This window comes from Coffea arabica, chromosome 7e, assembly GCF_036785885.1.
Source record: "Coffea arabica cultivar ET-39 chromosome 7e, Coffea Arabica ET-39 HiFi, whole genome shotgun sequence".
NCBI classification, from domain to species: domain Eukaryota; kingdom Viridiplantae; phylum Streptophyta; class Magnoliopsida; order Gentianales; family Rubiaceae; genus Coffea; species Coffea arabica.
In genome coordinates this window covers 26783134-26807063 of record NC_092323.1, presented here as the reverse complement: position 1 = coordinate 26807063, position 23930 = coordinate 26783134, and positions in this window count along the sequence as shown.

The following is a 23930-nucleotide window of genomic DNA, read 5'->3' as shown; positions in this document are numbered from 1 at the left end:
TTCCAGATAATGTCATGAACTCATTGAAGTGGTGGAGACGTTGGTGTCCAGCACACGAATTCCAAACACTCATTTGAGCCAAAACATGGCATGGACCACATGCCAACACTCATGATATGGAATCGAGTAAATAATGCAAGAAAACGTTCAAAAGTAACTTTGGAAACAGTTTAGGGTCACTCACCTCCACGGCTCAGAAACCATCCATCATATATCATTGCCTTGCCCAAATCCAAACCCTTCAACTCAAACTCAAAACAATCAAATGCTTTCAAAGATCGGACAGCATATCCCCTTAAGTTCCTTACTTTTCCATCCTACAAGCAACATCATTTCATCTCAAATCAACCACATACACATCATAGACTATCAAATACACCTTTCGGCACAATATCCATAACTGAAGCTACACTTATCGGATTGAAACGAATCTTATGGCGTTTCGAAGCCAAGACATAAACCTACATTTATTATGAAGACCTCCAAAGCCAAATCATGCATTTTCAGGGGTCGAAAATGGAAAACTACATGAAAACAGAAATCTGGGCGCGGAACAGGGTTCATGGGCAGTCAAGGGTATTTCAGTCATTTCACATGTTACAGTGCTCGGATCTAGCTGAAATTCTGTAGGAAACTAGTTAACACCATTTGCTACAACTTTCATGTTTTAACCTAAGTCTTATTCTGCCTCTAACATGCTCGAATAAATCCGGTCAGAACAGGGCAGATTCAAAATCCTAACCTGGAATTTCCGCATAAAACCGAAATCTTCCGCAAACAACTTCAACTAACATATACAAGCTTCATTTTACACCATTACCAACCATCATATCGTGATTAAACCATGATAATCATATAAAATCAGAAAAATCTCCATAAAATCAGAAATTTAGCTAACTTCACTCTAATCCATAAAATCTTCCATAAAATCACATATCTAACCACCACAAGTCATGAATTCACCATTATTGGAAACAAACAATGAATCTTTACACACCGTACCTTGATAACTCACAAAAGGTAGTAGCTTAGTGGTTCCTTCTCCAAAATAACTCCACCAAGACCTTGGAATCTCCTTAGTAACCAACTTTTATGGAGTGATTTGCAATTCCATCGGTTAAAACTCAAGATTGAAGTAAGAAAGTGGAGTGAAAGATGAAGGTTTTTCTCTCTCTCTTGCTCTCTAAGTTTCAGCCATGAGAAGGAAGAAATGGCTTGATTTTTGGTCAAATTTTGGTTTTAGTAAAGTTAAGGTAAGATGGTCAAAAGTCCAACTTTGAATAAGAAGGTGGCACATGTCACCTTTTGGTTTAAAACTTATCTTTTTGTCTCTCCAATACTAATCCATATACGTAACATCTAATTATCTCTTAGCACCTTGTAAAATAATATCACTTAATACAAAACTCCATCAAATTGTCAAAAATATATTGCATTTACCGCACCAGCGGGTCCCAAGTTCATAATACTCTTCAAAATTAACGTGGAATAACTTGTATCAAGAAAATGATTTGGAAACTATATTTACTTATAAAAATGTATAGAAAATCAAAATATGGAAGAAAGGTACAAAATTATAGACGAGGAAACAAAATAATGTCTAGAAAATATATAAAAATTTTCGGGTTCTCACACTCATTCTTTCGGGGCGTCACAAACTCCCCTCCTTAAAACAATGTCGTCCTCGACATTCCATCTTGTACCAATCAAGTCGAGACATCCTGCAAGAATCACTAATATTTCAAACCAAACCCACAGTCCGGCATCCTAAACATCAAGTCTAGGATACACTACAGAGATCGAAAGCCTAAACTCTGATACCACCTGTGACGCCCCAGCTTCTCCCAAGGGCGAACCCTAGGGTTCGGCGCGTCGCCTGCCCAACTCTCGTCGGGATTCACTCACTACAAACCTCAAACAAAATGCAAAATAAATCTCAAATTTTACATCAAATTCTCCAAGAATTACATATCGTAAGCGAAGCGCCCACGCTTCCGCTGCGCCACTCTGATCCTTGATACCAGCTATTATACAGGAGGAATTCCAAATCTAAACTGTACAAAATATAGGCCATCCAGTCACGTGAATAAGTACTACAAGCACTTCCTTTGCCTCGAGTCCTGTGGAGGGGAATAAAACAGTTTTGGGGTGAGTTAGAAGCTCAGTGAGTAACCAATAAAAGTAGTAAGAAAACATATTTCACAATAATGCATTTCGATGATGTCATGATTCAGTCATCAAATATCCGTTTATTGCTCTCGTGAGCCAGTGAAATCATTGCACTTAAACACCCAACGCTCAAATAGATCCTTTAACGTTTAACAATAAGAGGGAGCAACGTTGGTGTTCCAGATAATGTCATGAACTCATTGAAGTGGTGGAGACGTTGGTGTCCAGCACACGAATTCCAAACACTCATTTGAGCCAAAACATGGCATGGACCACATGCCAACACTCATGATATGGAATCGAGTAAATAATGCAAGAAAACGTTCAAAAGTAACTTTGGAAACAGTTTAGGGTCACTCACCTCCACGGCTCAGAAACCATCCATCATATATCATTGCCTTGCCCAAATCCAAACCCTTCAACTCAAACTCAAAACAATCAAATGCTTTCAAAGATCGGACAGCATATCCCCTTAAGTTCCTTACTTTTCCATCCTACAAGCAACATCATTTCATCTCAAATCAACCACATACACATCATAGACTATCAAATACACCTTTCGGCACAATATCCATAACTGAAGCTACACTTATCGGATTGAAACGAATCTTATGGCGTTTCGAAGCCAAGACATAAACCTACATTTATTATGAAGACCTCCAAAGCCAAATCATGCATTTTCAGGGGTCGAAAATGGAAAACTACATGAAAACAGAAATCTGGGCGCGGAACAGGGTTCATGGGCAGTCAAGGGTATTTCAGTCATTTCACATGTTACAGTGCTCGGATCTAGCTGAAATTCTGTAGGAAACTAGTTAACACCATTTGCTACAACTTTCATGTTTTAACCTAAGTCTTATTCTGCCTCTAACATGCTCGAATAAATCCGGTCAGAACAGGGCAGATTCAAAATCCTAACCTGGAATTTCCGCATAAAACCGAAATCTTCCGCAAACAACTTCAACTAACATATACAAGCTTCATTTTACACCATTACCAACCATCATATCGTGATTAAACCATGATAATCATATAAAATCAGAAAAATCTCCATAAAATCAGAAATTTAGCTAACTTCACTCTAATCCATAAAATCTTCCATAAAATCACATATCTAACCACCACAAGTCATGAATTCACCATTATTGGAAACAAACAATGAATCTTTACACACCGTACCTTGATAACTCACAAAAGGTAGTAGCTTAGTGGTTCCTTCTCCAAAATAACTCCACCAAGACCTTGGAATCTCCTTAGTAACCAACTTTTATGGAGTGATTTGCAATTCCATCGGTTAAAACTCAAGATTGAAGTAAGAAAGTGGAGTGAAAGATGAAGGTTTTTCTCTCTCTCTTGCTCTCTAAGTTTCAGCCATGAGAAGGAAGAAATGGCTTGATTTTTGGTCAAATTTTGGTTTTAGTAAAGTTAAGGTAAGATGGTCAAAAGTCCAACTTTGAATAAGAAGGTGGCACATGTCACCTTTTGGTTTAAAACTTATCTTTTTGTCTCTCCAATACTAATCCATATACGTAACATCTAATTATCTCTTAGCACCTTGTAAAATAATATCACTTAATACAAAACTCCATCAAATTGTCAAAAATATATTGCATTTACCGCACCAGCGGGTCCCAAGTTCATAATACTCTTCAAAATTAACGTGGAATAACTTGTATCAAGAAAATGATTTGGAAACTATATTTACTTATAAAAATGTATAGAAAATCAAAATATGGAAGAAAGGTACAAAATTATAGACGAGGAAACAAAATAATGTCTAGAAAATATATAAAAATTTTCGGGTTCTCACACTCATTCTTTCGGGGCGTCACAAACTCCCCTCCTTAAAACAATGTCGTCCTCGACATTCCATCTTGTACCAATCAAGTCGAGACATCCTGCAAGAATCACTAATATTTCAAACCAAACCCACAGTCCGGCATCCTAAACATCAAGTCTAGGATACACTACAGAGATCGAAAGCCTAAACTCTGATACCACCTGTGACGCCCCAGCTTCTCCCAAGGGCGAACCCTAGGGTTCGGCGCGTCGCCTGCCCAACTCTCGTCGGGATTCACTCACTACAAACCTCAAACAAAATGCAAAATAAATCTCAAATTTTACATCAAATTCTCCAAGAATTACATATCGTAAGCGAAGCGCCCACGCTTCCGCTGCGCCACTCTGATCCTTGATACCAGCTATTATACAGGAGGAATTCCAAATCTAAACTGTACAAAATATAGGCCATCCAGTCACGTGAATAAGTACTACAAGCACTTCCTTTGCCTCGAGTCCTGTGGAGGGGAATAAAACAGTTTTGGGGTGAGTTAGAAGCTCAGTGAGTAACCAATAAAAGTAGTAAGAAAACATATTTCACAATAATGCATTTCGATGATGTCATGATTCAGTCATCAAATATCCGTTTATTGCTCTCGTGAGCCAGTGAAATCATTGCACTTAAACACCCAACGCTCAAATAGATCCTTTAACGTTTAACAATAAGAGGGAGCAACGTTGGTGTTCCAGATAATGTCATGAACTCATTGAAGTGGTGGAGACGTTGGTGTCCAGCACACGAATTCCAAACACTCATTTGAGCCAAAACATGGCATGGACCACATGCCAACACTCATGATATGGAATCGAGTAAATAATGCAAGAAAACGTTCAAAAGTAACTTTGGAAACAGTTTAGGGTCACTCACCTCCACGGCTCAGAAACCATCCATCATATATCATTGCCTTGCCCAAATCCAAACCCTTCAACTCAAACTCAAAACAATCAAATGCTTTCAAAGATCGGACAGCATATCCCCTTAAGTTCCTTACTTTTCCATCCTACAAGCAACATCATTTCATCTCAAATCAACCACATACACATCATAGACTATCAAATACACCTTTCGGCACAATATCCATAACTGAAGCTACACTTATCGGATTGAAACGAATCTTATGGCGTTTCGAAGCCAAGACATAAACCTACATTTATTATGAAGACCTCCAAAGCCAAATCATGCATTTTCAGGGGTCGAAAATGGAAAACTACATGAAAACAGAAATCTGGGCGCGGAACAGGGTTCATGGGCAGTCAAGGGTATTTCAGTCATTTCACATGTTACAGTGCTCGGATCTAGCTGAAATTCTGTAGGAAACTAGTTAACACCATTTGCTACAACTTTCATGTTTTAACCTAAGTCTTATTCTGCCTCTAACATGCTCGAATAAATCCGGTCAGAACAGGGCAGATTCAAAATCCTAACCTGGAATTTCCGCATAAAACCGAAATCTTCCGCAAACAACTTCAACTAACATATACAAGCTTCATTTTACACCATTACCAACCATCATATCGTGATTAAACCATGATAATCATATAAAATCAGAAAAATCTCCATAAAATCAGAAATTTAGCTAACTTCACTCTAATCCATAAAATCTTCCATAAAATCACATATCTAACCACCACAAGTCATGAATTCACCATTATTGGAAACAAACAATGAATCTTTACACACCGTACCTTGATAACTCACAAAAGGTAGTAGCTTAGTGGTTCCTTCTCCAAAATAACTCCACCAAGACCTTGGAATCTCCTTAGTAACCAACTTTTATGGAGTGATTTGCAATTCCATCGGTTAAAACTCAAGATTGAAGTAAGAAAGTGGAGTGAAAGATGAAGGTTTTTCTCTCTCTCTTGCTCTCTAAGTTTCAGCCATGAGAAGGAAGAAATGGCTTGATTTTTGGTCAAATTTTGGTTTTAGTAAAGTTAAGGTAAGATGGTCAAAAGTCCAACTTTGAATAAGAAGGTGGCACATGTCACCTTTTGGTTTAAAACTTATCTTTTTGTCTCTCCAATACTAATCCATATACGTAACATCTAATTATCTCTTAGCACCTTGTAAAATAATATCACTTAATACAAAACTCCATCAAATTGTCAAAAATATATTGCATTTACCGCACCAGCGGGTCCCAAGTTCATAATACTCTTCAAAATTAACGTGGAATAACTTGTATCAAGAAAATGATTTGGAAACTATATTTACTTATAAAAATGTATAGAAAATCAAAATATGGAAGAAAGGTACAAAATTATAGACGAGGAAACAAAATAATGTCTAGAAAATATATAAAAATTTTCGGGTTCTCACACTCATTCTTTCGGGGCGTCACAAACTCCCCTCCTTAAAACAATGTCGTCCTCGACATTCCATCTTGTACCAATCAAGTCGAGACATCCTGCAAGAATCACTAATATTTCAAACCAAACCCACAGTCCGGCATCCTAAACATCAAGTCTAGGATACACTACAGAGATCGAAAGCCTAAACTCTGATACCACCTGTGACGCCCCAGCTTCTCCCAAGGGCGAACCCTAGGGTTCGGCGCGTCGCCTGCCCAACTCTCGTCGGGATTCACTCACTACAAACCTCAAACAAAATGCAAAATAAATCTCAAATTTTACATCAAATTCTCCAAGAATTACATATCGTAAGCGAAGCGCCCACGCTTCCGCTGCGCCACTCTGATCCTTGATACCAGCTATTATACAGGAGGAATTCCAAATCTAAACTGTACAAAATATAGGCCATCCAGTCACGTGAATAAGTACTACAAGCACTTCCTTTGCCTCGAGTCCTGTGGAGGGGAATAAAACAGTTTTGGGGTGAGTTAGAAGCTCAGTGAGTAACCAATAAAAGTAGTAAGAAAACATATTTCACAATAATGCATTTCGATGATGTCATGATTCAGTCATCAAATATCCGTTTATTGCTCTCGTGAGCCAGTGAAATCATTGCACTTAAACACCCAACGCTCAAATAGATCCTTTAACGTTTAACAATAAGAGGGAGCAACGTTGGTGTTCCAGATAATGTCATGAACTCATTGAAGTGGTGGAGACGTTGGTGTCCAGCACACGAATTCCAAACACTCATTTGAGCCAAAACATGGCATGGACCACATGCCAACACTCATGATATGGAATCGAGTAAATAATGCAAGAAAACGTTCAAAAGTAACTTTGGAAACAGTTTAGGGTCACTCACCTCCACGGCTCAGAAACCATCCATCATATATCATTGCCTTGCCCAAATCCAAACCCTTCAACTCAAACTCAAAACAATCAAATGCTTTCAAAGATCGGACAGCATATCCCCTTAAGTTCCTTACTTTTCCATCCTACAAGCAACATCATTTCATCTCAAATCAACCACATACACATCATAGACTATCAAATACACCTTTCGGCACAATATCCATAACTGAAGCTACACTTATCGGATTGAAACGAATCTTATGGCGTTTCGAAGCCAAGACATAAACCTACATTTATTATGAAGACCTCCAAAGCCAAATCATGCATTTTCAGGGGTCGAAAATGGAAAACTACATGAAAACAGAAATCTGGGCGCGGAACAGGGTTCATGGGCAGTCAAGGGTATTTCAGTCATTTCACATGTTACAGTGCTCGGATCTAGCTGAAATTCTGTAGGAAACTAGTTAACACCATTTGCTACAACTTTCATGTTTTAACCTAAGTCTTATTCTGCCTCTAACATGCTCGAATAAATCCGGTCAGAACAGGGCAGATTCAAAATCCTAACCTGGAATTTCCGCATAAAACCGAAATCTTCCGCAAACAACTTCAACTAACATATACAAGCTTCATTTTACACCATTACCAACCATCATATCGTGATTAAACCATGATAATCATATAAAATCAGAAAAATCTCCATAAAATCAGAAATTTAGCTAACTTCACTCTAATCCATAAAATCTTCCATAAAATCACATATCTAACCACCACAAGTCATGAATTCACCATTATTGGAAACAAACAATGAATCTTTACACACCGTACCTTGATAACTCACAAAAGGTAGTAGCTTAGTGGTTCCTTCTCCAAAATAACTCCACCAAGACCTTGGAATCTCCTTAGTAACCAACTTTTATGGAGTGATTTGCAATTCCATCGGTTAAAACTCAAGATTGAAGTAAGAAAGTGGAGTGAAAGATGAAGGTTTTTCTCTCTCTCTTGCTCTCTAAGTTTCAGCCATGAGAAGGAAGAAATGGCTTGATTTTTGGTCAAATTTTGGTTTTAGTAAAGTTAAGGTAAGATGGTCAAAAGTCCAACTTTGAATAAGAAGGTGGCACATGTCACCTTTTGGTTTAAAACTTATCTTTTTGTCTCTCCAATACTAATCCATATACGTAACATCTAATTATCTCTTAGCACCTTGTAAAATAATATCACTTAATACAAAACTCCATCAAATTGTCAAAAATATATTGCATTTACCGCACCAGCGGGTCCCAAGTTCATAATACTCTTCAAAATTAACGTGGAATAACTTGTATCAAGAAAATGATTTGGAAACTATATTTACTTATAAAAATGTATAGAAAATCAAAATATGGAAGAAAGGTACAAAATTATAGACGAGGAAACAAAATAATGTCTAGAAAATATATAAAAATTTTCGGGTTCTCACACTCATTCTTTCGGGGCGTCACAAACTCCCCTCCTTAAAACAATGTCGTCCTCGACATTCCATCTTGTACCAATCAAGTCGAGACATCCTGCAAGAATCACTAATATTTCAAACCAAACCCACAGTCCGGCATCCTAAACATCAAGTCTAGGATACACTACAGAGATCGAAAGCCTAAACTCTGATACCACCTGTGACGCCCCAGCTTCTCCCAAGGGCGAACCCTAGGGTTCGGCGCGTCGCCTGCCCAACTCTCGTCGGGATTCACTCACTACAAACCTCAAACAAAATGCAAAATAAATCTCAAATTTTACATCAAATTCTCCAAGAATTACATATCGTAAGCGAAGCGCCCACGCTTCCGCTGCGCCACTCTGATCCTTGATACCAGCTATTATACAGGAGGAATTCCAAATCTAAACTGTACAAAATATAGGCCATCCAGTCACGTGAATAAGTACTACAAGCACTTCCTTTGCCTCGAGTCCTGTGGAGGGGAATAAAACAGTTTTGGGGTGAGTTAGAAGCTCAGTGAGTAACCAATAAAAGTAGTAAGAAAACATATTTCACAATAATGCATTTCGATGATGTCATGATTCAGTCATCAAATATCCGTTTATTGCTCTCGTGAGCCAGTGAAATCATTGCACTTAAACACCCAACGCTCAAATAGATCCTTTAACGTTTAACAATAAGAGGGAGCAACGTTGGTGTTCCAGATAATGTCATGAACTCATTGAAGTGGTGGAGACGTTGGTGTCCAGCACACGAATTCCAAACACTCATTTGAGCCAAAACATGGCATGGACCACATGCCAACACTCATGATATGGAATCGAGTAAATAATGCAAGAAAACGTTCAAAAGTAACTTTGGAAACAGTTTAGGGTCACTCACCTCCACGGCTCAGAAACCATCCATCATATATCATTGCCTTGCCCAAATCCAAACCCTTCAACTCAAACTCAAAACAATCAAATGCTTTCAAAGATCGGACAGCATATCCCCTTAAGTTCCTTACTTTTCCATCCTACAAGCAACATCATTTCATCTCAAATCAACCACATACACATCATAGACTATCAAATACACCTTTCGGCACAATATCCATAACTGAAGCTACACTTATCGGATTGAAACGAATCTTATGGCGTTTCGAAGCCAAGACATAAACCTACATTTATTATGAAGACCTCCAAAGCCAAATCATGCATTTTCAGGGGTCGAAAATGGAAAACTACATGAAAACAGAAATCTGGGCGCGGAACAGGGTTCATGGGCAGTCAAGGGTATTTCAGTCATTTCACATGTTACAGTGCTCGGATCTAGCTGAAATTCTGTAGGAAACTAGTTAACACCATTTGCTACAACTTTCATGTTTTAACCTAAGTCTTATTCTGCCTCTAACATGCTCGAATAAATCCGGTCAGAACAGGGCAGATTCAAAATCCTAACCTGGAATTTCCGCATAAAACCGAAATCTTCCGCAAACAACTTCAACTAACATATACAAGCTTCATTTTACACCATTACCAACCATCATATCGTGATTAAACCATGATAATCATATAAAATCAGAAAAATCTCCATAAAATCAGAAATTTAGCTAACTTCACTCTAATCCATAAAATCTTCCATAAAATCACATATCTAACCACCACAAGTCATGAATTCACCATTATTGGAAACAAACAATGAATCTTTACACACCGTACCTTGATAACTCACAAAAGGTAGTAGCTTAGTGGTTCCTTCTCCAAAATAACTCCACCAAGACCTTGGAATCTCCTTAGTAACCAACTTTTATGGAGTGATTTGCAATTCCATCGGTTAAAACTCAAGATTGAAGTAAGAAAGTGGAGTGAAAGATGAAGGTTTTTCTCTCTCTCTTGCTCTCTAAGTTTCAGCCATGAGAAGGAAGAAATGGCTTGATTTTTGGTCAAATTTTGGTTTTAGTAAAGTTAAGGTAAGATGGTCAAAAGTCCAACTTTGAATAAGAAGGTGGCACATGTCACCTTTTGGTTTAAAACTTATCTTTTTGTCTCTCCAATACTAATCCATATACGTAACATCTAATTATCTCTTAGCACCTTGTAAAATAATATCACTTAATACAAAACTCCATCAAATTGTCAAAAATATATTGCATTTACCGCACCAGCGGGTCCCAAGTTCATAATACTCTTCAAAATTAACGTGGAATAACTTGTATCAAGAAAATGATTTGGAAACTATATTTACTTATAAAAATGTATAGAAAATCAAAATATGGAAGAAAGGTACAAAATTATAGACGAGGAAACAAAATAATGTCTAGAAAATATATAAAAATTTTCGGGTTCTCACACTCATTCTTTCGGGGCGTCACAAACTCCCCTCCTTAAAACAATGTCGTCCTCGACATTCCATCTTGTACCAATCAAGTCGAGACATCCTGCAAGAATCACTAATATTTCAAACCAAACCCACAGTCCGGCATCCTAAACATCAAGTCTAGGATACACTACAGAGATCGAAAGCCTAAACTCTGATACCACCTGTGACGCCCCAGCTTCTCCCAAGGGCGAACCCTAGGGTTCGGCGCGTCGCCTGCCCAACTCTCGTCGGGATTCACTCACTACAAACCTCAAACAAAATGCAAAATAAATCTCAAATTTTACATCAAATTCTCCAAGAATTACATATCGTAAGCGAAGCGCCCACGCTTCCGCTGCGCCACTCTGATCCTTGATACCAGCTATTATACAGGAGGAATTCCAAATCTAAACTGTACAAAATATAGGCCATCCAGTCACGTGAATAAGTACTACAAGCACTTCCTTTGCCTCGAGTCCTGTGGAGGGGAATAAAACAGTTTTGGGGTGAGTTAGAAGCTCAGTGAGTAACCAATAAAAGTAGTAAGAAAACATATTTCACAATAATGCATTTCGATGATGTCATGATTCAGTCATCAAATATCCGTTTATTGCTCTCGTGAGCCAGTGAAATCATTGCACTTAAACACCCAACGCTCAAATAGATCCTTTAACGTTTAACAATAAGAGGGAGCAACGTTGGTGTTCCAGATAATGTCATGAACTCATTGAAGTGGTGGAGACGTTGGTGTCCAGCACACGAATTCCAAACACTCATTTGAGCCAAAACATGGCATGGACCACATGCAAACACTCATGATATGAAATCGAGTAAATAATGCAAGAAAACGTTCAAAAGTAACTTTGGAAACAGTTTAGGGTCACTCACCTCCACGGCTCAGAAACCATCCATCATATATCATTGCCTTGCCCAAATCCAAACCCTTCAACTCAAACTCAAAACAATCAAATGCTTTCAAAGATCGGACAGCATATCCCCTTAAGTTCCTTACTTTTCCATCCTACAAGCAACATCATTTCATCTCAAATCAACCACATACACATCATAGACTATCAAATACACCTTTCGGCACAATATCCATAACTGAAGCTACACTTATCGGATTGAAACGAATCTTATGGCGTTTCGAAGCCAAGACATAAACCTACATTTATTATGAAGACCTCCAAAGCCAAATCATGCATTTTCAGGGGTCGAAAATGGAAAACTACATGAAAACAGAAATCTGGGCGCGGAACAGGGTTCATGGGCAGTCAAGGGTATTTCAGTCATTTCACATGTTACAGTGCTCGGATCTAGCTGAAATTCTGTAGGAAACTAGTTAACACCATTTGCTACAACTTTCATGTTTTAACCTAAGTCTTATTCTGCCTCTAACATGCTCGAATAAATCCGGTCAGAACAGGGCAGATTCAAAATCCTAACCTGGAATTTCCGCATAAAACCGAAATCTTCCGCAAACAACTTCAACTAACATATACAAGCTTCATTTTACACCATTACCAACCATCATATCGTGATTAAACCATGATAATCATATAAAATCAGAAAAATCTCCATAAAATCAGAAATTTAGCTAACTTCACTCTAATCCATAAAATCTTCCATAAAATCACATATCTAACCACCACAAGTCATGAATTCACCATTATTGGAAACAAACAATGAATCTTTACACACCGTACCTTGATAACTCACAAAAGGTAGTAGCTTAGTGGTTCCTTCTCCAAAATAACTCCACCAAGACCTTGGAATCTCCTTAGTAACCAACTTTTATGGAGTGATTTGCAATTCCATCGGTTAAAACTCAAGATTGAAGTAAGAAAGTGGAGTGAAAGATGAAGGTTTTTCTCTCTCTCTTGCTCTCTAAGTTTCAGCCAGGAGAAGGAAGAAATGGCTTGATTTTTGGTCAAATTTTGGTTTTAGTAAAGTTAAGGTAAGATGGTCAAAAGTCCAACTTTGAATAAGAAGGTGGCACATGTCACCTTTTGGTTTAAAACTTATCTTTTTGTCTCTCCAATACTAATCCATATACGTAACATCTAATTATCTCTTAGCACCTTGTAAAATAATATCACTTAATACAAAACTCCATCAAATTGTCAAAAATATATTGCATTTACCGCACCAGCGGGTCCCAAGTTCATAATACTCTTCAAAATTAACGTGGAATAACTTGTATCAAGAAAATGATTTGGAAACTATATTTACTTATAAAAATGTATAGAAAATCAAAATATGGAAGAAAGGTACAAAATTATAGACGAGGAAACAAAATAATGTCTAGAAAATATATAAAAATTTTCGGGTTCTCACACTCATTCTTTCGGGGCGTCACAAACTCCCCTCCTTAAAACAATGTCGTCCTCGACATTCCATCTTGTACCAATCAAGTCGAGACATCCTGCAAGAATCACTAATATTTCAAACCAAACCCACAGTCCGGCATCCTAAACATCAAGTCTAGGATACACTACAGAGATCGAAAGCCTAAACTCTGATACCACCTGTGACGCCCCAGCTTCTCCCAAGGGCGAACCCTAGGGTTCGGCGCGTCGCCTGCCCAACTCTCGTCGGGATTCACTCACTACAAACCTCAAACAAAATGCAAAATAAATCTCAAATTTTACATCAAATTCTCCAAGAATTACATATCGTAAGCGAAGCGCCCACGCTTCCGCTGCGCCACTCTGATCCTTGATACCAGCTATTATACAGGAGGAATTCCAAATCTAAACTGTACAAAATATAGGCCATCCAGTCACGTGAATAAGTACTACAAGCACTTCCTTTGCCTCGAGTCCTGTGGAGGGGAATAAAACAGTTTTGGGGTGAGTTAGAAGCTCAGTGAGTAACCAATAAAAGTAGTAAGAAAACATATTTCACAATAATGCATTTCGATGATGTCATGATTCAGTCATCAAATATCCGTTTATTGCTCTCGTGAGCCAGTGAAATCATTGCACTTAAACACCCAACGCTCAAATAGATCCTTTAACGTTTAACAATAAGAGGGAGCAACGTTGGTGTTCCAGATAATGTCATGAACTCATTGAAGTGGTGGAGACGTTGGTGTCCAGCACACGAATTCCAAACACTCATTTGAGCCAAAACATGGCATGGACCACATGCAAACACTCATGATATGAAATCGAGTAAATAATGCAAGAAAACGTTCAAAAGTAACTTTGGAAACAGTTTAGGGTCACTCACCTCCACGGCTCAGAAACCATCCATCATATATCATTGCCTTGCCCAAATCCAAACCCTTCAACTCAAACTCAAAACAATCAAATGCTTTCAAAGATCGGACAGCATATCCCCTTAAGTTCCTTACTTTTCCATCCTACAAGCAACATCATTTCATCTCAAATCAACCACATACACATCATAGACTATCAAATACACCTTTCGGCACAATATCCATAACTGAAGCTACACTTATCGGATTGAAACGAATCTTATGGCGTTTCGAAGCCAAGACATAAACCTACATTTATTATGAAGACCTCCAAAGCCAAATCATGCATTTTCAGGGGTCGAAAATGGAAAACTACATGAAAACAGAAATCTGGGCGCGGAACAGGGTTCATGGGCAGTCAAGGGTATTTCAGTCATTTCACATGTTACAGTGCTCGGATCTAGCTGAAATTCTGTAGGAAACTAGTTAACACCATTTGCTACAACTTTCATGTTTTAACCTAAGTCTTATTCTGCCTCTAACATGCTCGAATAAATCCGGTCAGAACAGGGCAGATTCAAAATCCTAACCTGGAATTTCCGCATAAAACCGAAATCTTCCGCAAACAACTTCAACTAACATATACAAGCTTCATTTTACACCATTACCAACCATCATATCGTGATTAAACCATGATAATCATATAAAATCAGAAAAATCTCCATAAAATCAGAAATTTAGCTAACTTCACTCTAATCCATAAAATCTTCCATAAAATCACATATCTAACCACCACAAGTCATGAATTCACCATTATTGGAAACAAACAATGAATCTTTACACACCGTACCTTGATAACTCACAAAAGGTAGTAGCTTAGTGGTTCCTTCTCCAAAATAACTCCACCAAGACCTTGGAATCTCCTTAGTAACCAACTTTTATGGAGTGATTTGCAATTCCATCGGTTAAAACTCAAGATTGAAGTAAGAAAGTGGAGTGAAAGATGAAGGTTTTTCTCTCTCTCTTGCTCTCTAAGTTTCAGCCATGAGAAGGAAGAAATGGCTTGATTTTTGGTCAAATTTTGGTTTTAGTAAAGTTAAGGTAAGATGGTCAAAAGTCCAACTTTGAATAAGAAGGTGGCACATGTCACCTTTTGGTTTAAAACTTATCTTTTTGTCTCTCCAATACTAATCCATATACGTAACATCTAATTATCTCTTAGCACCTTGTAAAATAATATCACTTAATACAAAACTCCATCAAATTGTCAAAAATATATTGCATTTACCGCACCAGCGGGTCCCAAGTTCATAATACTCTTCAAAATTAACGTGGAATAACTTGTATCAAGAAAATGATTTGGAAACTATATTTACTTATAAAAATGTATAGAAAATCAAAATATGGAAGAAAGGTACAAAATTATAGACGAGGAAACAAAATAATGTCTAGAAAATATATAAAAATTTTCGGGTTCTCACACTCATTCTTTCGGGGCGTCACAAACTCCCCTCCTTAAAACAATGTCGTCCTCGACATTCCATCTTGTACCAATCAAGTCGAGACATCCTGCAAGAATCACTAATATTTCAAACCAAACCCACAGTCCGGCATCCTAAACATCAAGTCTAGGATACACTACAGAGATCGAAAGCCTAAACTCTGATACCACCTGTGACGCCCCAGCTTCTCCCAAGGGCGAACCCTAGGGTTCGGCGCGTCGCCTGCCCAACTCTCGTCGGGATTCACTCACTACAAAGCTCAAACAAAATGCAAAATAAATCTCAAATTTTACATCAAATTCTCCAAGAATTACATATCGTAAGCGAAGCGCCCACGCTTCCGCTGCGCCACTCTGATCCTTGATACCAGCTATTATACAGGAGGAATTCCAAATCTAAACTGTACAAAATATAGGCCATCCAGTCACGTGAATAAGTACTACAAGCACTTCCTTTGCCTCGAGTCCTGTGGAGGGGAATAAAACAGTTTTGGGGTGAGTTAGAAGCTCAGTGAGTAACCAATAAAAGTAGTAAGAAAACATATTTCACAATAATGCATTTCGATGATGTCATGATTCAGTCATCAAATATCCGTTTATTGCTCTCGTGAGCCAGTGAAATCATTGCACTTAAACACCCAACGCTCAAATAGATCCTTTAACGTTTAACAATAAGAGGGAGCAACGTTGGTGTTCCAGATAATGTCATGAACTCATTGAAGTGGTGGAGACGTTGGTGTCCAGCACACGAATTCCAAACACTCATTTGAGCCAAAACATGGCATGGACCACATGCAAACACTCATGATATGAAATCGAGTAAATAATGCAAGAAAACGTTCAAAAGTAACTTTGGAAACAGTTTAGGGTCACTCACCTCCACGGCTCAGAAACCATCCATCATATATCATTGCCTTGCCCAAATCCAAACCCTTCAACTCAAACTCAAAACAATCAAATGCTTTCAAAGATCGGACAGCATATCCCCTTAAGTTCCTTACTTTTCCATCCTACAAGCAACATCATTTCATCTCAAATCAACCACATACACATCATAGACTATCAAATACACCTTTCGGCACAATATCCATAACTGAAGCTACACTTATCGGATTGAAACGAATCTTATGGCGTTTCGAAGCCAAGACATAAACCTACATTTATTATGAAGACCTCCAAAGCCAAATCATGCATTTTCAGGGGTCGAAAATGGAAAACTACATGAAAACAGAAATCTGGGCGCGGAACAGGGTTCATGGGAAGTCAAGGGTATTTCAGTCATTTCACATGTTACAGTGCTCGGATCTAGCTGAAATTCTGTAGGAAACTAGTTAACACCATTTGCTACAACTTTCATGTTTTAACCTAAGTCTTATTCTGCCTCTAACATGCTCGAATAAATCCGGTCAGAACAGGGCAGATTCAAAATCCTAACCTGGAATTTCCGCATAAAACCGAAATCTTCCGCAAACAACTTCAACTAACATATACAAGCTTCATTTTACACCATTACCAACCATCATATCGTGATTAAACCATGATAATCATATAAAATCAGAAAAACCTCCATAAAATCAGAAATTTAGCTAACTTCACTCTAATCCATAAAATCTTCCATAAAATCACATATCTAACCACCACAAGTCATGAATTCACCATTATTGGAAACAAACAATGAATCTTTACACACCGTACCTTGATAACTCACAAAAGGTAGTAGCTTAGTGGTTCCTTCTCCAAAATAACTCCACCAAGACCTTGGAATCTCCTTAGTAACCAACTTTTATGGAGTGATTTGCAATTCCATCGGTTAAAACTCAAGATTGAAGTAAGAAAGTGGAGTGAAAGATGAAGGTTTTTCTCTCTCTCTTGCTCTCTAAGTTTCAGCCATGAGAAGGAAGAAATGGCTTGATTTTTGGTCAAATTTTGGTTTTAGTAAAGTTAAGGTAAGATGGTCAAAAGTCCAACTTTGAATAAGAAGGTGGCACATGTCACCTTTTGGTTTAAAACTTATCTTTTTGTCTCTCCAATACTAATCCATATACGTAACATCTAATTATCTCTTAGCACCTTGTAAAATAATATCACTTAATACAAAACTCCATCAAATTGTCAAAAATATATTGCATTTACCGCACCAGCGGGTCCCAAGTTCATAATACTCTTCAAAATTAACGTGGAATAACTTGTATCAAGAAAATGATTTGGAAACTATATTTACTTATAAAAATGTATAGAAAATCAAAATATGGAAGAAAGGTACAAAATTATAGACGAGTAAACAAAATAATGTCTAGAAAATATATAAAAATTTTCGGGTTCTCACACTCATTCTTTCGGGGCGTCACAAACTCCCCTCCTTAAAACAATGTCGTCCTCGACATTCCATCTTGTACCAATCAAGTCGAGACATCCTGCAAGAATCACTAATATTTCAAACCAAACCCACAGTCCGGCATCCTAAACATCAAGTCTAGGATACACTACAGAGATCGAAAGCCTAAACTCTGATACCACCTGTGACGCCCCAGCTTCTCCCAAGGGCGAACCCTAGGGTTCGGCGCGTCGCCTGCCCAACTCTCGTCGGGATTCACTCACTACAAAGCTCAAACAAAATGCAAAATAAATCTCAAATTTTACATCAAATTCTCCAAGAATTACATATCGTAAGCGAAGCGCCCACGCTTCCGCTGCGCCACTCTGATCCTTGATACCAGCTATTATACAGGAGGAATTCCAAATCTAAACTGTACAAAATATAGGCCATCCAGTCACGTGAATAAGTACTACAAGCACTTCCTTTGCCTCGAGTCCTGTGGAGGGGAATAAAACAGTTTTGGGGTGAGTTAGAAGCTCAGTGAGTAACCAATAAAAGTAGTAAGAAAACATATTTCACAATAATGCATTTCGATGATGTCATGATTCAGTCATCAAATATCCGTTTATTGCTCTCGTGAGCCAGTGAAATCATTGCACTTAAACACCCAACGCTCAAATAGATCCTTTAACGTTTAACAATAAGAGGGAGCAACGTTGGTGTTCCAGATGATGTCATGAACTCATTGAAGTGGTGGAGACGTTGGTGTCCAGCACACGAATTCCAAACACTCATTTGAGCCAAAACATGGCATGGACCACATGCAAACACTCATGATATGAAATCGAGTAAATAATGCAAGAAAACGTTCAAAAGTAACTTTGGAAACAGTTTAGGGTCACTCACCTCCACGGCTCAGAAACCATCCATCATATATCATTGCCTTGCCCAAATCCAAACCCTTCAACTCAAACTCAAAACAATCAAATGCTTTCAAAGATCGGACAGCATATCCCCTTAAGTTCCTTACTTTTCCATCCTACAAGCAACATCATTTCATCTCAAATCAACCACATACACATCATAGACTATCAAATACACCTTTCGGCACAATATCCATAACTGAAGCTACACTTACCGGATTGAAACGAATCTTATGGCGTTTCGAAGCCAAGACATAAACCTACATTTATTATGAAGACCTCCAAAGCCAAATCATGCATTTTCAGGGGTCAAAAATGGAAAACTACATGAAAACAGAAATCTGGGCGCGGAACAGGGTTCATGGGAAGTCAAGGGTATTTCAGTCATTTCACATGTTACAGTGCTCGGATCTAGCTGAAATTCTGTAGGAAACTAGTTAACACCATTTGCTACAACTTTCATGTTTTAACCTAAGTCTTATTCTGCCTCTAACATGCTCGAATAAATCCGGTCAGAACAGGGCAGATTCAAAATCCTAACCTGGAATTTCCGCATAAAACCGAAATCTTCCGCAAACAACTTCAACTAACATATACAAGCTTCATTTTACACCATTACCAACCATCATATCGTGATTAAACCATGATAATCATATAAAATCAGAAAAACCTCCATAAAATCAGAAATTTAGCTAACTTCACTCTAATCCATAAAATCTTCCATAAAATCACATATCTAACCACCACAAGTCATGAATTCACCATTATTGGAAACAAACAATGAATCTTTACACACCGTACCTTGATAACTCACAAAAGGTAGTAGCTTAGTGGTTCCTTCTCCAAAATAACTCCACCAAGACCTTGGAATCTCCTTAGTAACCAACTTTTATGGAGTGATTTGCAATTCCATCGGTTAAAACTCAAGATTGAAGTAAGAAAGTGGAGTGAAAGATGAAGGTTTTTCTCTCTCTCTTGCTCTCTAAGTTTCAGCCATGAGAAGGAAGAAATGGCTTGATTTTTGGTCAAATTTTGGTTTTAGTAAAGTTAAGGTAAGATGGTCAAAAGTCCAACTTTGAATAAGAAGGTGGCACATGTCACCTTTTGGTTTAAAACTTATCTTTTTGTCTCTCCAATACTAATCCATATACGTAACATCTAATTATCTCTTAGCACCTTGTAAAATAATATCACTTAATACAAAACTCCATCAAATTGTCAAAAATATATTGCATTTACCGCACCAGCGGGTCCCAAGTTCATAATACTCTTCAAAATTAACGTGGAATAACTTGTATCAAGAAAATGATTTGGAAACTATATTTACTTATAAAAATGTATAGAAAATCAAAATATGGAAGAAAGGTACAAAATTATAGACGAGTAAACAAAATAATGTCTAGAAAATATATAAAAATTTTCGGGTTCTCACACTCATTCTTTCGGGGCGTCACAAACTCCCCTCCTTAAAACAATGTCGTCCTCGACATTCCATCTTGTACCAATCAAGTCGAGACATCCTGCAAGAATCACTAATATTTCAAACCAAACCCACAGTCCGGCATCCTAAACATCAAGTCTAGGATACACTACAGAGATCGAAAGCCTAAACTCTGATACCACCTGTGACGCCCCAGCTTCTCCCAAGGGCGAACCCTAGGGTTCGGCGCGTCGCCTGCCCAACTCTCGTCGGGATTCACTCACTACAAAGCTCAAACAAAATGCAAAATAAATCTCAAATTTTACATCAAATTCTCCAAGAATTACATATCGTAAGCGAAGCGCCCACGCTTCCGCTGCGCCACTCTGATCCTTGATACCAGCTATTATACAGGAGGAATTCCAAATCTAAACTGTACAAAATATAGGCCATCCAGTCACGTGAATAAGTACTACAAGCACTTCCTTTGCCTCGAGTCCTGTGGAGGGGAATAAAACAGTTTTGGGGTGAGTTAGAAGCTCAGTGAGTAACCAATAAAAGTAGTAAGAAAACATATTTCACAATAATGCATTTCGATGATGTCATGATTCAGTCATCAAATATCCGTTTATTGCTCTCGTGAGCCAGTGAAATCATTGCACTTAAACACCCAACGCTCAAATAGATCCTTTAACGTTTAACAATAAGAGGGAGCAACGTTGGTGTTCCAGATGATGTCATGAACTCATTGAAGTGGTGGAGACGTTGGTGTCCAGCACACGAATTCCAAACACTCATTTGAGCCAAAACATGGCATGGACCACATGCAAACACTCATGATATGAAATCGAGTAAATAATGCAAGAAAACGTTCAAAAGTAACTTTGGAAACAGTTTAGGGTCACTCACCTCCACGGCTCAGAAACCATCCATCATATATCATTGCCTTGCCCAAATCCAAACCCTTCAACTCAAACTCAAAACAATCAAATGCTTTCAAAGATCGGACAGCATATCCCCTTAAGTTCCTTACTTTTCCATCCTACAAGCAACATCATTTCATCTCAAATCAACCACATACACATCATAGACTATCAAATACACCTTTCGGCACAATATCCATAACTGAAGCTACACTTACCGGATTGAAACGAATCTTATGGCGTTTCGAAGCCAAGACATAAACCTACATTTATTATGAAGACCTCCAAAGCCAAATCATGCATTTTCAGGGGTCAAAAATGGAAAACTACATGAAAACAGAAATCTGGGCGCGGAACAGGGTTCATGGGCAGTCAAGGGTATTTCAGTCATTTCACATGTTACAGTGCTCGGATCTAGCTGAAATTTTGTAGGAAACTAGTTAACACCATTTGCTACAACTTTCATGTTTTAACCTAAGTCTTATTCTGCCTCTAACATGCTCGAATAAATCCGGTCAGAACAGGGCAGATTCAAAATACTAACCTGGAATTTCCGCATAAAACCGAAATCTTCCGCAAACAACTTCAACTAACATATACAAGCTTCATTTTACACCATTACCAACCATCATATCATGATTAAACCATGATAATCATATAAAATCAGAAAAATCTCCATAAAATCAGAAATTTAGCTAACTTCACTCTAATCCATAAAATCTTCCATAAAATCACATATCTAACCACCACAAGTCATGAATTCACCATTATTGGAAACAAACAATGAATCTTTACACACCGTACCTTGATAACTCACAAAAGGTAGTAGCTTAGTGGTTCCTTCTCCAAAATAACTCCACCAAGACCTTGGAATCTCCTTAGTAACCAACTTTTATGGAGTGATTTGCAATTCCATCGGTTAAAACTCAAGATTGAAGTAAGAAAGTGGAGTGAAAGATGAAGGTTTTTCTCTCTCTCTTGCTCTCTAAGTTTCAGCCATGAGAAGGAAGAAATGGCTTGATTTTTGGTCAAATTTTGGTTTTAGTAAAGTTAAGGTAAGATGGTCAAAAGTCCAACTTTGAATAAGAAGGTGGCACATGTCACCTTTTGGTTTAAAACTTATCTTTTTGTCTCTCCAATACTAATCCATATACGTAACATCTAATTATCTCTTAGCACCTTGTAAAATAATATCACTTAATACAAAACTCCATCAAATTGTCAAAAATATATTGCATTTACCGCACCAGCGGGTCCCAAGTTCATAATACTCTTCAAAATTAACGTGGAATAACTTGTATCAAGAAAATGATTTGGAAACTATATTTACTTATAAAAATGTATAGAAAATCAAAATATGGAAGAAAGGTACAAAATTATAGACGAGGAAACAAAATAATGTCTAGAAAATATATAAAAATTTTCGGGTTCTCACACTCATTCTTTCGGGGCGTCACAAACTCCCCTCCTTAAAACAATGTCGTCCTCGACATTCCATCTTGTACCAATCAAGTCGAGACATCCTGCAAGAATCACTAATATTTCAAACCAAACCCACAGTCCGGCATCCTAAACATCAAGTCTAGGATACACTACAGAGATCGAAAGCCTAAACTCTGATACCACCTGTGACGCCCCAGCTTCTCCCAAGGGCGAACCCTAGGGTTCGGCGCGTCGCCTGCCCAACTCTCGTCGGGATTCACTCACTACAAACCTCAAACAAAATGCAAAATAAATCTCAAATTTTACATCAAATTCTCCAAGAATTACATATCGTAAGCGAAGCGCCCACGCTTCCGCTGCGCCACTCTGATCCTTGATACCAGCTATTATACAGGAGGAATTCCAAATCTAAACTGTACAAAATATAGGCCATCCAGTCACGTGAATAAGTACTACAAGCACTTCCTTTGCCTCGAGTCCTGTGGAGGGGAATAAAACAGTTTTGGGGTGAGTTAGAAGCTCAGTGAGTAACCAATAAAAGTAGTAAGAAAACATATTTCACAATAATGCATTTCGATGATGTCATGATTCAGTCATCAAATATCCGTTTATTGCTCTCGTGAGCCAGTGAAATCATTGCACTTAAACACCCAACGCTCAAATAGATCCTTTAACGTTTAACAATAAGAGGGAGCAACGTTGGTGTTCCAGATGATGTCATGAACTCATTGAAGTGGTGGAGACGTTGGTGTCCAGCACACGAATTCCAAACACTCATTTGAGCCAAAACATGGCATGGACCACATGCAAACACTCATGATATGAAATCGAGTAAATAATGCAAGAAAACGTTCAAAAGTAACTTTGGAAACAGTTTAGGGTCACTCACCTCCACGGCTCAGAAACCATCCATCATATATCATTGCCTTGCCCAAATCCAAACCCTTCAACTCAAACTCAAAACAATCAAATGCTTTCAAAGATCGGACAGCATATCCCCTTAAGTTCCTTACTTTTCCATCCTACAAGCAACATCATTTCATCTCAAATCAACCACATACACATCATAGACTATCAAATACACCTTTCGGCACAATATCCATAACTGAAGCTACACTTACCGGATTGAAACGAATCTTATGGCGTTTCGAAGCCAAGACATAAACCTACATTTA